This window comes from Saccopteryx leptura, chromosome 8 (genome assembly GCF_036850995.1).
Source record: "Saccopteryx leptura isolate mSacLep1 chromosome 8, mSacLep1_pri_phased_curated, whole genome shotgun sequence".
NCBI lineage: Eukaryota > Metazoa > Chordata > Mammalia > Chiroptera > Emballonuridae > Saccopteryx > Saccopteryx leptura.
In genome coordinates, this window is record NC_089510.1 from 76263093 (window position 1) to 76275228 (window position 12136).

General features: G+C 34.6%; 1 protein-coding gene and 1 pseudogene across 3 annotated transcripts in view; one reads left to right on the forward strand and one right to left on the reverse strand.

The window, feature by feature from the left end:
- The window catches only part of LOC136379550 (general transcription factor 3C polypeptide 6 pseudogene), a 31417-nt pseudogene extending 19317 nt beyond the window's left edge, over window positions 1-12100 (forward strand).
- The window catches only part of KCNMB2 (potassium calcium-activated channel subfamily M regulatory beta subunit 2), a 293224-nt gene that overhangs the window by 263218 nt on the left and 17870 nt on the right, over window positions 1-12136 (reverse strand). The window contains exon 1 of one of the 3 annotated variants that reach the window (XM_066347070.1): window positions 1788-1910. The exons of the other annotated variants lie outside the window; for them this stretch is intronic. The gene's annotated coding sequence lies outside the window, so the exon portion shown is untranslated. Of the gene's footprint in view, window positions 1-1787; window positions 1911-12136 lie in introns of those variants that run through there. 3 annotated transcript variants of the gene reach the window in all.

A 12136-nucleotide genomic window follows, 5' to 3' on the forward strand; every position in this document is an offset into this window, starting at 1 on the left:
CTTCATAGAGTTATTTCCAAGATTCCATTAAGACAAGATAGAAATTACTTAGCACATGTCTGACACATAGTGCTCAAAGATGTTAGCTAATGTTTAAAATCTTTATCATTAGATGTCAGTGAAATCTACTGTGCTCCTTCAAAAGACATTAAGAGCAAAATCAATGATCTAAATGCATTTGGGAGAAGAAAACTTGGACTTTGGATCTGAAATACATGGATTGTATTGACTGACTTACTGGTTGATTGATTGAGCTCTATTTGTGTGGCTCAGTACAGCCATTTGCCTGCAACAGAAATCTCAAGCTTTGAAGAAGAGTCTTCAGGTTAAAACTGGGAATAGAAGTCTCTTCACTGGGGAGTTATCTTCAATTTAATTTTGAATTATTTGTTATTGTGAGAAATGTTCTCCACATTGAAATCTCCTTTTTCGTGTTTCCTATTTATCTTTTGTTCTCAGACAAAGGTCTCTGCATTGGTTGCCAATTACTTAGGTTCATACCCTGTCCTATTTGGAACACTCTTTGCTGCTAGTAAATTAGCCCCTTAAAGGAAAATATTTGAACCAAATGCTATGAAGTATTTTAGGAAGATTTGAAGGATTCTATTTGGTGATCTAATATAGTATAATCAAATAAATTAATTACTTGCAAAATTTTTCTTTCCTTCTTTCTATCTTTCCTTTCCTCTTTCCTTCCTTCCTTTTTTACTTCCATCCTTCCTGCAAGTTTTTTTGTTCTAAATATATATATTATTTTTCTTTTTTATTTTTAAACAGGGAAAGTAAATTGAGTACAAGGAAGAAAAATGGCCTTAACAATGCATCTGTACAATCTAAAATAAAAAACATTATAACTAATTTGAAATAAAATGTTTCTTAAGTAACTTTTCAGTCAGGCTATTATTAATCATTTTGCAAAATGGTAACATATAACAGAGCATATTGAAATATTAGGGATCTGTGAATGGCTGTCAGCTTGAATTTTTATATATTTTCTCATCACCAAAAATACTATGATATAGTTTGCAGAGGAAGAGACTCTGTAAAATAATACTGTTGATATAGATTTGTTTGAGTCAATTTCCATAGATGCAGAGTTATAGATCTAAACACATACTTGGATAATTAATACTAATAACTATCAAATACTTGTTACATAAACTAACCAATTAAGATACTTTTTTTCTAGAGTCATCTAGATATTTGTATTCATCCTCCAAGTCAGTTGGCTTGACTAGACAGAACTTCTTTCAGGAATTTGATCAAATAGAAGAAAATTCTTACAGTAAAATATACTGCTCTCAAAAATTACGGGATATTTTATAGTTTCATATTCATTTTGAAATATCCCTTATTTTTTGTGAACATTATAATTGAGAATTAGAAAGTTGAGAAAAACCACACATCTCTAATGTGTTAGAGTTGAAACCTGTGATTTGTGAATTTGTACTACGTCATTTTTTAAATATGAGAAAAATATATACTAGCATCAAGAAACAACCCTAAATCTATCTAAGAGAAGAAAAACCACTTCCTTATGAAAGAATACATTTCCACAAGTTAGCATCTCCCTCCACTCCTGAGTTTGCAGCCATACAGATAGCTCCAAAGCCAGGATACACTGCATTCTTTAGTTTTCCATTGTCTAGCCATTTTCTGAAACATTGAAACCATTGTGGTTCTCTTTAATTGTAGCTTATTTCTGCATAACTACTATCACCAATTCCTTTATCAATTCCAGAAAATGAAGGCAAAATAAGTACAGTTCTCTGAGGAGTCTAACTTACCTATCATGCAGTGCATATCACTCTGTCACATCACTCTCTGTGTTGTTGCTCTCTCAGTTCTTTTCAACATGCCCACAGGACTCCTGAACTGACCCAGGAGTGTACTGCACACTTGGATAGAACAAAAGAAAAGAAGGAAAAGAGAAAGGTGCCCAGGGGCGTTTGTACCAAGATACAGTGCTCATTGGTCAGTGCCCACTCTGGCCGTTTGAGGTGTGGGGACAGAGCATTCAACCATGCAAGGTAAATAGCAACCAGCCGGGTGCTTGGTGCAGCTATCCAAAGGTAGCAAAAAGGTCATTGAAACCCAGAGCTGAGAGGGCAGAATATTTTCTTCAGCACTCTCTACTTTACAGATAAAAAGATGACAAGTTGAGACATACAATCATTTATAGTTTTAAAAAATATTGGAAAAGTGATCCATAAGGTATTCTATGTAGTTTGTTTTAAACTCCTTCAGAATATGTTTGTGGAAAACAATGGCGAAAATGAAAAAAAAACAAATGAAATGGAAGGGACTGAGAGGTGATCTAGTGCATTCATTTCACTTTGCAGATAAAAAAACAAAATCTCCCAAAAGCCCCAGGCCCAGAGGGTTAAAATCCCTGTATTTGAACTGTGGCCACATAGAGCAGGAGGCCCACAGACCTTGTCATCACACACTGCCCCTTTTTATCACCAGAAGTACGTCTTCTGTACAGTTCTGTAGGTTCCACCTTGCTGCTTCTCCAGGCTAGCAAGTTCTCTTTCTGCCCCTTGGTTGTTTTAAAACAATGAACTGAATGTAGCAACTGAATTTTTACAGTTACTTGTGTATTCTACGGGCAACTTAAAATTGACTTGGGTTAAAATAGGAAACTTCACACTAGTCGTAAGAGACTCTAAAGAGATGCAGCAATCCAATCTGGCTCACATAATAATAGCAATAAAGAAAAAATTGAACATTACTTCCCCTCTCTTGCAATTTACAGATTTTCTTTTTAATCCTCACAGAGGAGCTGCAGCCATTTTGCTCACAGGGAATCTCAACCACAGAGGTGGTGAGGCAGGGTGTATACAGGATCCGCAAACCCTGGTGTGGGAATTGGAAGACTGAATTTCAAGGTGTCTTGGTGGTGCTTACTTGCTGTTTAATATGGTTGAGTCACAGAATCTCGCTGAACCTCAGTTTACTTATTAAGTTGGGTAAGGTGGTCTGCAAGATGCCTTCCTGGATAAGTTTTAAGTGATTTCACAGAGATCAATGTTTATAGCTTAGCTTTTTCTCTTTTGATACTCCTGCTTAAAGGCTCTATCATTTTCTTGTTTTTCTAGATCTTCCCTGTTTGTTAATTTTCTTTTTATCTCCTTTTTCTAAGAAGAACAAGAAAGACAATAATGACTTTTGTGTGTCATGGGCAATTATCTTTTTTATCCCTGGTGAAATCCTGGTAGTAATTTGGGACTTTTTTTTTTTTCATGACTCATTTTTATTTCTGCCTCCTTATTCTAAGTGTCTCACTTTCTGGTTTCACAAACCTTCTGTCATGAGTTCTTCCAATTTTCTTCCTTTAAGATGTTTCTGCTCTTAGTTCATTCTTTTCCATCTCAGAGGAAGAAGAGAGCCATTGTCATACAAAAACAACCTTATACTATAGCCTCAATCCAATGCTCACCCTGAATCAGTGGTTCTCATACCTGAATACATAATAGAATCACCTGGAAGAACTAATAAATAATATAGGTGCTCTCCCTCCCCAAAATGATACAACCATAGTCTCTGCAGATCAGGAATAGGCATTAGCATTATTGTAAGGGTCTTAGTTGAGTCCAATGTTCAGAAAAGCTTGATAATCAGTGCTCCAGGATCTTGAAGCATTAATTAATCTTTGTTTATTCTTTAGTTTTAATCCATATTGCTGGCTCTTCATCAACATACAAATGTGCTCAGCCTTCTGTTATCTGAATAAAACACCTTTCATTGTCCCTTGAGCTATGATTCCATGCATCATCCTTCCTCTCACTTTATCTTCTGCTTCTGGTCTATCCTGAAATGGCCATAAAAGTCCCTCTGTCTTCATCATCCCCAGGCTCTCTGCAGGACCTGACATGTCTGATTAGCGTTGTCATTGTGAAATTCTCTTTTCCTCTTCTCCTTGCTTCTATTAATTGACATTTTTTTAAAATTTATTTCCCAGGTCCCCAATATTCCTTTAAAAATATATCTCTCTGAGTCCCTCAAATGTAGATGCTACTCACAGATTTATCCTAGTTGTCCTTAAATTCTTGATTCATTCTTTACCCCAAGTGGTGGCCTAAGTTTAAATGATCACATCCATGAAAATGGCTTTGATATCTTTATCTCTCTTCCCTTGTTGCAAGTTATACCTCCTAGGAGACATCTTCATCAGGGTGTCCTTTCTTCACCTCAATTTCAACATGTTCCTAATGGAGCTCATGCTCTTTCAACAGTCTCATTCCTCTGTGATCCCCCACTGAATTTCAACCGTCACAATTTTCCCAGTTTTCTGAGCTTAAAAACACTTAGTTTCTGTCATTTTTCTCTTTCATTTACTTTCCATATCCCATGAATCTCCAAGTTGTGTCTATTTCATCTTTGTAATTTATGTTATCTATTTCTTCCTTCTCACTTCTAATTCTTATTCAAACTTTTTGTTTATTTATTTTTATATTTTTTAGTGAGGGGAGGAAGGCAGCAGAGACAGACTTCCACAGGCACCCCAGCTGGGATCCACTTGGCAAGCCCACTAGGGGGTGCTGCTCTGCCCATCTGGGGCCCTTTGCTCCATAGCAATGAGAGCCATTTTTAGCGGCTGAGGAAGAAGCCATGGAGCCATCCTCAGTGCCTGGGGCCAACTCGCTCTAATCGAGCCATAGCTTCAGGAGGGAGGAGAAGAGAGAGAGAGAGAGAGAGAGAGAGAAGTGAGGAGGAGGTAGAGAAGCAGATGGGTGCTTCTCTTGTGTGCCCTGACAGGGAATCAAACCCAAGATATTTACATGCCAAGCCAACACTCTACCACTGAGCCAACCGGCCAGGGCTCAAACATTTTTTTAAGCCACAGATCAATTATCTAGTCTGGTATGGTATTTTATAACATAGCTATTCCAAACTCCCAGTCAAAATTAACCTTCCCTCCTTGGTGGTCCCAAAGCACTTCATGGGTCTAGTATGAGATTTAGCACATTCTACTTTTTAATATATCACAGCATGTATAGGTTTCATTATTTAATTGTTAACCTCTTGATTTCCGAGGCCATATCTCTTTTTGAATAAAGTTAGTGGTAAGAGCAAGAGTCTTACAATCTATTTGAGTCAACAAACATACACATATACAAACAGCTATAACACAATGGAAATTGTTATGAGCTATAAAGGTTAATAAGGCATAGGGCTTTATTAACACAAATGATGCATTTATAGCCTTTAGTTTGAATTGATTACCTACCATACTAACATATATTTTATATGTGTTGTTTGTTCAAACCTTCCAACAAACTTGCAAAATCAATATTGTGAGAATCCATTTTATGGGTGCAGAAACTGATACTGAAAACATTAAATGATAATCCAAGGAGACATAGCTAGTATTAGGAGAGCAGGATTCAAATCCAGATAGAAAATCTCATGCTCTTAATACCACAGAAGCCCATTTGATTAAATCAAAGCCTCTGCTCACAACTTGGGAGTTGATTAATCATTTCCCCATTTGCTAGGGAAGGTTTATAAATAGTGAAGGGCTATTTTATTTCTGAAAAGTAGTACAGCAAAATGTTCTCTTTATTCTTTAATTTTACTCTTATTATTTCTGTAATCCCATTTGTGGAGTCAACATAAGCAGCAGTAGCGTGGGGGCTTTCAGTTATAGTGACATTTTTCTAATATGCCAGCTCCTCTGGTCTGTCACTCCATCATTTACATACTTTACTTTTTATTCCTGAAAGCACTGTCTTATGAAATCTCAGTTAAAATGACAAGAACCTTGGACTTAGTCATACGTACTTTTCAGCTAACTGCTGAGAAAGATTTGTTTCATAGCCTTATGAGGTCCTCCTTAGACAACTGCTATCTGTGATAAGATCACACTTGCAGAAGAAAGTAACCTGTGTCTTTTATACAACATTACAAACTTTGGGGAACCCACCAGTACTTTTCTTTAAATAATAATAATCAATACTAGTTTGCAAGAAATTTGAGGGCAAAGGAATATATCTTCTAAACTTTTATCAATATTAGTATCTTACTAGTCTTCTGACTCTGAATATGAATTATACTAATTTCATAGAAATAGTGTAAATCTTAGTTCTTTATTTTTCAGAAAAATCAAAAGCAGAAGTGCTGTCTCTTAAAAGGGAACCAGGAATTAATTGTTTAAAAAAACTAAATTAAATTGATTTTGCTGTTGAGTCATCATAGGGGCACCAGAAGGAGAAGAAAGAGGACAAGGATTGAGAACCTATTGGGAGAAATAATGACTAAAAACTTCCCTTACCTGGGGAAGGAAAAACAGACACAAGCCCAGGAAGCACAGTGAGTCCCAAACAAGAAACCCAAAAAGGCCCACACCAAGACATATCATAATTAAAATGGCAAAGATTAAAGCCACAGAGAAAATCTTAAAAACAGCAATAGAAAGACAGTTACATACAATAAAGCTCACACAAGACTATAGGCTTATTCCTCAACAGCAACATTTCAGGCCAGAAGGTATTGGTATAAAATATTCACGGAGATAAAATGCAAGAACCTACAACCAAGACTACTTTACCTAGCAAGGCTATCATTTAAAATTAAATAAGAAATAAAGGATTTTCCAGATAATAAAAAGCTAAAGAAGTTTGTTACTACCAAACCAGTATTACAAGAAATGTTAAAAGACCTTCTTGAAAAAGAAGAAGAAGAAGAAGAAGAAGAAGAAGAAGAAGAAGAAGAAGAAGAAGAAGAAGAAAAGGCAGAAGAAGAAAAAGAAGAAGGAGGTGGGAAAAAAGAACTACAGAGAAACATAGTTAACAAAATAAACTGGCAATAAATATATACCTAATAATAATTGCTTTAGAAGTAAATGGCTTAAATGTGCTCTAATCAAAAGACATAGAGTAAGTGAATGGATAAGAAAACAAGATTCATATACATGCTGTCTATAAGAGATCCACCTCAGAATGAAAGATACCCACAGATTAAAAGTAAAGAAATGGAAAAAAATATTTTATGCAAATGGAAAGGGGAAAACAGCTAAGGTGATAGTCTCATATCTGAAAAATAGATTTTAAAACAAAGTCTATAGTAAGTGACAAAGGACACTACATAACAATAAAGTGAGCAATTTAACAAGAAGATATAATTCTTATAGACATTTATGCACCCAACATAGGAACACCTAAATATATAAAGCAAATTTTGATGTACAAAAAAAGATAAATTGACAGTAATATAGTCATAGTAGAGGGTTTTAACATCCCATTAACATCAATGAATACATCTTTCAGATAAAAAATCAACAGGAGATGGCAGCCTTAAATGACACACTAGATCAGTGAGATTTAATTGATATATTCAGAGCATTTTGCCCCAAAGCAACAGGGTATACATTCAAGAGTACATGGAACATTTTCCAAAGTAGAGCACATGTTAGGGTACACAATAAGTCAATAAATTTAAGAAGATTGAAATCATATCAAGCATCTTCTCTGTCCATTATGGTATAAAACTAGAAATCAATCACAAGAAAAAACACAAAGATATGAAGGCTAAATAGTGTATTAATACATATGAATAGGTAACAATTATATCAAGGAATAAATCAAAAGTACCTAGAAACAATCAAAGATGAATACACAACAATCCCAAATCTATAGGGTACAGTGAAAGTAGTACTAAGAGGGAAATTCATAGCATTACAGGCCTACCTCAAGAAACAAGAAAAATCTCAGTCTAATTTTACACTGAAGGGAAATAGAAAAATAACAAATAAAGGCCAAAGTGAGTAGAATGAAGGATATAATAAAGATCAGAACAGAAATAAATAAAATAGAATCTAAAAACAAATACAAAAGATTATTGAAACAAGAACTGTTTCTTTGAAAAGGTAAACAAGATAGATAAATCTTTACCAGACTCATTAAGAAAAAAGCGAGCAGACCCAAATAAATAAAATCAGAATTAAAGCAAGAGTAAGAATTAACATCAAAGAAATACAAAGGATTGTAAAAAATATTAGGGACAACTATATGCTAACAAGTTGAACAAACTGAACAAAGTGGATAAATTCCTAGAAACATACAATCTTCTAAAACTGAATCAGGGAGAGTCAGAGAATTTGGACAGACAGATTACAACTAGTGAATTAAAGCAATAATAATAATAATAAAACCTTCCAACAAACAGAAGTCTTAGATCAGGATGACTCACATATGAATTTTATCAAACATTCAAAGATGAACTAACACTTATCCCTCTCAAACCATTCCAAAATATTCAAGAGGAGGGAAGACTCCCAAACTCATTTTACAAGGCCAGTATTATCATAATTCCAAAACCAGATAAGGACATTACAAAGAAAAAAAATGTAGGCCAATATCTCTAATGAAAATAGATGCTAAAATCCTCAACAAAATATTAGCAATTTGATCGAGCAGTACATTAAAAAAGATTATATATCCTGATAAAATGGAATTATTTCAGGGATGCAAACTTGATACAATATCTGCAAATCAATAAATGTGACACACCACTTAAAATGAGGGGGAAAACCACATGATCTTATCAATAGATGCAGAAAAGCATTTGATAAAATCCAGCATCCATTTACGATAAACACTTTCAGCAAGGTGGGAACAGAGGGAACATATCTCAACATAATAAAGGCCATATATGGTAAACCCACAGCCAGCATCATACTCAATGGGCAAAAACTATAAGCATTTTCCTTAAGATTGGAACAGGATAGGGATGTTCACTTCTACCACTCACATAGTACCGGAAGTCCTAGCCAAAGAAATCAAACAAGAAGAAACAAAAGATATCTAAATTAGAATAGAAGAAGTAATACTATTATTATTTGCAGATGACATGATACTGTATATAGAGAACTCTAAAGATACCACCAAAAGAACTACCAGAAATAAGTGAATTTAGTAAAGTAGAAGGATAAAAAGTAAATATCCAGAAATCAGTAGCATTTTTATACACTAATAATGAACTATCAGAAAGAGAAACTAAGAAAACAATCCCATTTACAATTGCATCAAAAAAAGATAAAATATTTAGAAATAAATTTAACCAAGGATGAAAAGTCTTTGTATAATTTTGCAGGGAAAATTATAAGACACTGAAAAATTGAAGAAGATACAAATAAGTGGAAGCATATACTATGTGCATGGATAGGAAGAATTAACATCATTAAAATGTTCATACTACCCAAAGTAATCTATAAATTTAACACAATTCCTATCAAGATACCAATGGTGTTTTTGCAGAACCAGAACAAATATTCCAGAAATTTATATGGAACCACCGAATACAACAGTGAGCTTGAAAACAAAGAACACAGTTTAAGGAATCACACTATCTTATGTTGAAACAGATGGTACTGTCATAAAAACAGACACTCAGACCAATGGAACAGAATAGAGAGCCCAGAAATAAACCCATGCCTCTATGGTCAATTAATATTCAACAGAGGCAAAAACATGCCATGGGGTAAAGACAGCCTATTCAATAAGTGGTGTTGGAAAAATTAGACAAATACATGCAAAATAATAAAACTAGACCACCTTATTACACCATACACAAGGATAAATTCAAAAGATTTAAATATTAAACTCAAAATTATAAAGACCCAAGGAGAAAATATAGGTAGTAAAGTCTTAGACATTTCTTGCAGCAATATTTTTTTTGATATATATCCCCAGACATGGGAAACAACAACAAAAATAAATAAACAAATGGGACTACATCAACTAAAGTTTTTGCACACAAAGGAAACCATCAACAAAATGAAAAGCCAACCTACTGATATGGGAGACCGTACTCACTGATATATCTTATAAGGGGTTAAATCCAAAATTAATAAAGAATTTATAAAAGTCAACAGTAAACAAACAATCTATTAAAAAATAGGTAAAGGTCATGAATAGACATTTCCACAAAGAAGACACACAGATGACCAATAGACACATGAAAAGATGCTCACTGTCACTAACCAGAGAAATGCAAATTAAAACAACTGTAAGACATCACTTCACACATGTCACAATGGCTCTAATCAATAAAACAACAAACAAGTGTTGGCATGGATTAGACAAAAAAGGTACCCTCCTGCACTGTTGGTGGTAATGAATAATGGTTCAGCCACTATAAAAAGCAGTATGGAGATACCTCAAAAAATTAAAAATGGATCTGCCACATGACCTAGTAATTTCACTTCTGGCAATATATCTGAAAAAACCCAAAATACTAATTTGAACGAATGTATGCACCCCTATGTTCATTGCAGAATTATTTACAATAGCCAAGATTTGGAAGCAGTGCCAAGTATCTATCAGCAGATGAGTGGATAAAAAAGCTGTGGTACATTTACACAGTGGAATACTACTCAATCATAAAAAGAAGGAAATATTACAGATATAAGAACAATATACTAACAAACAAAATAGAAACAGACTCACAGAGAACAAACGGAGAGCAGACAGATGAAAGGTGGGTTAGGGAGCTCACAGACACAGACAACAGTATAGTGACTACCAGAGGGAAGGGGTGTGGGAAGGCAGAAGAGGGTAAAAGGGCATAAATGGTGATGAATGGAAACTTGACTTGGGGTGGTGAGCACAATCAAATATACAGATAATGTATTATAGAAGCCTATGCAATTTTATTAACCAATGTCATCCTAATAAATTTAATAAAAAATTTATTTGCATTTAGATATTTTTACTGCATCAGAGAAAAAGGAAGGAATTGCCTTTTTAATAAGTTTCTAGGTAATTCTGATAAAAAACTTTTAAATAAACATAACAGTTTTATATACCATAAATCTCACTATGATTTTAGGGTCTATTCTAAAACAACTGATGAGGGTTAGGCATGGAGTTTTGGATAACAATTGTAGTTTCATGATTTTACTTTGATAAATATCTCAGGTTTGAATTCTTATAAGCTCATCCAAATTTACCTACAAATATATACTCTGAAATTTATTATTTTATAAGCATAGTATTAATTTCTTGGCCATAGTGATTAAAAGTACAGACTCTGGAATCACCTGAGATTGAATTGAGGTTTTAATACTTGTTTACTATGTAATTTTAAATAAGTTCCTGGACCACTCCGTGCCTCAATTTCTTATCTGAAGAATAGAAATTGATAAGAAAACCTACTAATAGGTTTGTCATCAGGATAAGATGACAGAGCATAGTGCCTGACTGATCAAGTAATCAAGACATGTTAGTGATTAATTTTAAGAGTATTTGATAAAACAGTTTGGCTCTTGTATATTCCTTTTTAATTATTTCTTCCAACTATCTACTATCTCTTCTCTATCTACCTTCATTCATTCTCAAGGTTTTATTTGGGGGGGGAAACAAGGAGAACAATGCCCTAGTACCACTAAGAATCTCTGGTAGCCCCGGATCGTGACAATAGCTAAGAAGTGGAGTGGGGTGGGGTGGGGTGGGAGATGAGAAAGAGGAGGAAGAGGAGATAAAGGAGTTGGTTCTGGTGGAATTCACTGGAATTGTTATTGATTCTGACTTTCTCTCAGAATGTGAAAATAAACGCAAGATTTGGGGAACTGACACTGAGGGGCCCTTTCTGCAAGTGGACAGCTATGCCTTTGCTGCAGAGTATAAAGCTGCTCTTGGGACCTGTTATACTTGAAAAGAATGTCAGATGTGTGGATGCTGGGGGCAATAATAAAACAGTGCTCACCTATAAATGCCATAGAGTGGAGAAGTCAGCCTGACAAGAGCTCTTCTGAGAGAAGAATGAAGGAGAAGAACACAGAGGAAATATGCATGGCTGCACGTCAAGCGTAACACTTTCTCCTATAGAACCGACACAGTTTGTAGCTTTCTATAAGAAAATGAAGATAAAGAAGTTGTAGCTCCAGTCCCACAAAAAATCTCTGGAGAGCAAGAGATTCAAATGAAAGATAATTCAGACCTGAGTTATGAACAGGGAAATAGAAGAGCACTTGGAAACAGAGGAGTCGGGTGCTCTTATTGATGTCCCTTCTTCTGAAACAGAAAGTTCTCTATTTATGGAAACACAAGATGCTGCCTTAGAAATCATTCTTGGAGGAAATGTTTTTCATAAATAGCCATGATTTTTTTTTTTTTTTTTACAGAGACAGAGA